Genomic DNA, 5,857 nt, shown 5'->3' with positions numbered 1-5,857 from the left:
AGAGAGAGAGAGAGAGAGAGAGAGAGAGAGAGAGAGAGAGAGAGAGATTGAGAGAGACTGAGACTGAGACTGTGCTTCTGTGTTTTGATCATAGCGGATAGAAAGCTGGTCTTGGAATCAGGAAGACCTGGGTCCAAGCCCTGCTTCTGGCACATGTTAGCTGTGTGACTTTGGCTGTCATTTAACCTCTCAATGCTCTGGAGTCCAGATAACTCTCTGGGGGCAGTTTCCAGGCATCCTGATCCATATCTGGCCAGTGGACCCAGATGGCTCTGGAGGAGAAAGTGAGGCTGGTGACTTTGCATAGCCCTCCCTCACTTAAACCCAATTCACTTGCAAGTTAACATCAGCTTCCTGATGTCATGGTCCTCTTTGAGAACAAAGGACAACCAACAATGACTCTCTAAGAGATTAAGTTGCTCCAGAGGTGTCTTACTTGCATTTATAGAGAATATGTCCTCATTTAGAAGTTTCCTAGACTAATGAAATTATAGTTCCAGTACTATTGTGCTTTAAACTCCTTTGAGAAACACAGTATAGAATTCCCTGGCAGTCTAATTAATTCATAGCTATGTTGACATGGGCCATATGTCAGTAAAAATCCACTTTTTTTTTCCTCCTAGAAACATCTCTAGTAACATTGACCTTGGTCTTATGAATGGGTTGAATAGTTTAGACCTTTTGACCTTGACCTAAGTAAGAATCCCCGAATAAATCCTGCTCTTAGCGATCATTAAGCAAACCTCACTGGCTACCCATGACACCAAGCCTGGGAACTTATTGAAAAGACTTCCAAGTTCCTGCTGTCATTTGTTAGCATTTCTTCCTCCTCTTAGTTACCTTCCTGCTGTAGATAAATAGTGTTGTTCTGTGGTACAGAAATAAATGTTTTTACAGTGAAAATATTAATTTATTTCCATAATAGAAAATTGACTAGGTTATTGATCAATATGTCCCATCTGTCAAGTCTTCCTAATTATAAATCTGAAAGGTGGACCCAGTGGCACAGCGGTTGTCAAACAGCTATTGATGGAAAGATGCTGCTTTTGGTCCTGATATGAACCTCTTGAATAACCAACTGGCACAGAAGGGAAATACCAGCTAAAATGGTTAATTTCTTTAGTTAAACATTTTTGTCCAAACCATTTCCTAAGAGGTCATTACTGAAAAGATTCATTTTAGAGGTTAATGTTTTATCCATACCTTTTGTTTTTTCACGCCAAAGTCACTTTTAGAAATAGCTCCCCCCCCCCCATTCTTCATACCCAGTGAATCTCCTCACATAAGAAAGCAAGCTGGCTCTGCACAACCAATTAATACAGATGCTATGTCTCTGCATTCTTTTCTAATTCATTATAATTATAGTCTTCAACTTCTGTTTCATCTTGCTTTCACTTACAATATTGTGGTCAAAGTATAACTGTTCTCCTGGTTTCTTTGCCCTCTATCAGTCCTTGCAAAATCCACCTCCATTTCTCTGAACTCTTATCAGATATATTCATGTGAGCTCTTGGCTCTCCCCAAATCTCTGAAGCCTGCCCAATATACATCCCACAGCTCCTTTCCTAAAGCATTCATATAAACTTACTAATAATCTGAGAAGTGATATATCAATTTTATAAACAGAGTTCAAACTAACTTTTTATGTAAAAATTGATTGGGTGATATAGCTCATTAATTTTCCTATTTGGTGAGGACTTCCAGGTCTGCTTCCCTTCATGAACAGTAAATGACTATCTTGAATGTTAACATCTCCAACAAACATATTCAAATCTTGTCCAAACATATCGTTCCAGAGGATTTAAAAGGGTTTTTTTTGTTTCCTTTTTTAATAAGAAATTAAGGATCTCAGACATGATTTCTGATCTTGCTTTTCCCCAGATTTGGCAAGGATGGCAGAATTAGCCCATTATAGGCCAACACCATGTTGGACTGGATGAACTTCTGGTGATTGCACACCACTGAGCCTAATGATATCTAATTATACCCCCAGACCTCCCCTGAAATAAGCACTTCCTATTCTATGCACCACAAACATTGGACTGAAATCAAGGATCCATCCTGTGTAAATAATGTGCATCCCCATTATAAATAGCTGAGAATTTCAGCCAAGCATAATCATAACAACCACCACCGTCACATGGTACAAGACCCAGGTCTTCCTAACTCTATCATCTACTTTCAACAGATGTGACCTTATCTTGCCTCTCATATATGTATATGTCTGATTATCTTCCAATACAAATAAGCAATCTAAGTTTGTTCATTAACATGCATGTTCTTTCATTTCTGAAGAGCACACACTCAGCTTAATTTCACATGTAATGAGATTTCTTGTAACTCTATTCCCTCAGGGCCAGAACTGTTACATTTTGGCCCCCCTACCCAGTTTTCTGGTGCCCATTATGGGTTGTGGAATCTCTTTTCCCTATCCCTGGCTCAAGTCCTCAGTGACTATGTTCCCTATTTTAGGGGCCCACTTACTAGCATACAATTTCCACTTAACAGCAGATTACCTTTTATAAAGTTATATTTACTTCAAATACATACCAATAAGGAATATACATACATTTCCCCTCAACATCTCAAGCAAATAATTCTACCTCTACCATCTCAGTCTCTGGGGATGAGAGGGCAATGAGGATTACAGTTTGTCCCCTGTCTTAAATAGTATTTGTCCTACCAAGTTCAAGTCCAAAGCTGGCAGTGCCAACTTTTGTGGGGTTAGAGTCTCCTTAGGGTATCCTTATTGGGCTGGCATCAACTGATGACTCCATTCCTTGAATCTAGAATTGAAAGTATTACATTTAAAAACCAAAGACCCAAGTCTATTTCAATGGTCACCATGGCCTAAGAGTTTGAGGGGGGGGATGGTAGAGAGGATGTAGCCTTTAGCCCCTCCCTCCTTACCACATGGTGAAATTGAAGGGGTCCCTCCCTTTCAGATGATAATGCAACAAAACCCCCCAGGCAGGTTTTAAAAATTCAGTCCTAGCTATGCAGCCAATGGAAAAAGTCCACTCATAGCTATGTGGGAGGCCAATGTAGAATGTACCAGCATGCTCTAGTCCTCCAGTCTCCTGGAAGCAGATCACCAGTTTCTTCCAAGTGGATGACACTATCTAGGCCAAACCTCCATTACACATATTTTATTCAGCTTTCACCAAATAGAAAAAAAAATTTTTCATCATCTGATTTCCAGGATTTACTGGGAATTGCTTGGGAGGAAATAGGATGGGTCAGATTGTGGAGATGGCTCAGACAGAATTAGTTTCTGCTTCAAATAATCTCATTTTCCTGGGAGGAGAGGAGAATGTGGGCCCTCAAGGCTTATACAAGGGAGAATCCATTAAAATCTTCAGGACTTTTGAGGGGTGGATTCAAGGAGACATAGGTAGAAGAACTCTAACTAGTTGGTATAGGATGTCAGCTAATCAGTTCCATTTCCTTATTATAAACTGTCCAAGTAGGTATACCCCACTGGGATTTGCTATTCTGCTAGTATTACCCCAAATTGGTCATTTTACTAATTTGGGTAATATTATTCATTTCACTCAAAATTAAAACCACTAAAGAAGATACAGAAAAGATCTGAGTTAATCATCTAGATTTCAATGTATGAAATGTATAGAATGGTGCATGATGTTAAAATTCTGCATTTATCAGGAAGAAACATCCTTCTCTGTATGTCTAAGGGACAAAGAACCAGTAGTCTAGATCAAGAGCTTAATGGGTCCCTCAGAGGTCATTGAGTCCCAGTGCCTCATTTTCCAGGTGAAGGAACTGAGACCTAGAGAAGGGAAGTCATTTATCCAAGGTCACCCAAGGCAATAAATAGCAGAGGTAGGATCAGGGCCTAAGTTATAGGATTATAGATCTAGAGATGGAAGGGATCTGAGGGCAGAGTTAGGAGCAAAGGAGTGGATTTGATGGTGGAGGGGAGTTACAGAGAGACAGATTTGGGCTTTATATGGGAAGAAGCTGCCTAGCCACTGAAACTGCTCAAAGGGAATGGCCTGCTTGGGAGTTAATGGGTTTCCTCTTCTGTAGGTGTTTAAAAATGACTGGATGAACACTTGTGCGGTTTTCTTTATCAATAGGGATTCTTGGGCAGGTACAAGTTGCATTCCATAGCCTTTAAAGTCTCTACCAACTCTGAATTTCTGTGATTCTAGAGGTATTTTTAAATGGCTAAATGACAATGAACCAGTATCACAAACCTTTTTCTTTCTGGAATAGATATAGGTCCCTACTATTATCTAGTAAGGTCACATTAGATCATGGACACTCATCCCCACAGTGTCTGTAACCAACCAGCCTCTATGCTGAGCCTTGAGATGAGCCTTAATTTAAAGGCCAAAATACTCAGACTCTTTAGAGAGATGTTTTTACTTTTTCAGGTCCTTTTTTTCCACTGTGATTCAGATGAGTGTGTATGTGTGTACATGTTTATATATGTATACACACATACATATATTTATGTATATATGTATGTGTGCGCATATATAAATGTCTGTGTATGTATATATGTACATATGTGTATATTTACTATTTTTATTTTTCCCAATTACAGGTAAAAACAATTTTTAACATTATTTTTTTTAAATTTTGAGTTCCAAATTTTCTCCTTTCCCCCCTCATTGGGAAGGCAAGCAATTTGATATAGGTTGGGTTATATTTGTTCGGTCATGCAAAACATATTCCCGTATTAGTCATGTTGTGAAAGAAAACACAGACCAAGAAAAAGCAAAAAATAAAAAACCCAAGAAGTGATTTTAGAATTTAAGAATAGAGTGATGTCTTCTCTGTTTCCAGCTGTTTCTAATTAACACACTTTGAGCTGACTGATATGTATGAGTACACAATCTGACAAAGTAGCTACATTATTGTATAACAAATTTAAATATGTAGGGTAGCTAGGTTGTGCAGTGGATAGAGTCTCTGGGTCAGGAAGATGTAAGTTCAAATACAACCTCAGACAGTTACTATCTGTATGACTCTGACTAAGCCACTTAACCTCTGTTTGCCTAAGTTTCCTCATCTGTAAAATGGGGATAATAATAGCACCTACCTCCCAGGGATATTATGAAGATCAAATGATATAATTGAAAAAAGCTTAGCACAGTGACCAGCAAATAGTAAGTACTACATAAACATTAGGTATTATTATTATTAATTATTATCCTTTATCTACTGGAAAATTAAGCCAAGTTGATTTCATTCTCAAATGCCATGTGTCAGAATGTAAGACCAACATCACATTCTTCACAACACTGCTGCAAGATTGTGCCACCACCGGCACCATTCCTGGTAGGTCTTGCTCTTATAGATCATCTACGGTGCCTTGGAGTAGAGGTGTCAAACATACTGCCTAGCACTCAATACTCCTAAATGTGGCCTGTATCAGATTAAAATGTAATTGAGAAATATTTAACAAAATGAATAAAAATGTAATAGAACATAGAGAATGTTACTACATGCTTTGCTAAGTCAGTATGAGCCCTCAGGGATCTTTGTATATGATTTAGAGGCCTCCATTTCTATTTGAGTTTGACATTACTGCCTTCAGGGCTTCTTGAAGATGTATGAAATACTATACCCCAAATAGTTTTCTTTTAAAAAAAAATTCATTTTTATTTTGAAATTAACACTAAATAAAATGGGCATTTCTGTATTGTAGCAGAGCACAAAAAAAGAGAATTATAAATGAAACATTAGGACCTTATTAAGTATAGATTATTTTCTTTGATATTATATATTCAACCTTAGCTTTCAAGCCTATTCTGCTGTCTGTGATCCTTTCTGATCTTCTTTTCTTTTCCCTATATTTACCAAAAAAAAAAAAAGATTTAATGAC

Source organism: Vombatus ursinus, unplaced genomic scaffold (assembly GCF_900497805.2).
Source record: "Vombatus ursinus unplaced genomic scaffold, bare-nosed wombat genome assembly UNPS02003292.1, whole genome shotgun sequence".
Classification (NCBI taxonomy): Eukaryota; Metazoa; Chordata; class Mammalia; order Diprotodontia; family Vombatidae; genus Vombatus; species Vombatus ursinus.
The sequence above is the reverse complement of the archived record's forward strand: the minus strand, read 5'-3'. Positions refer to the sequence as shown.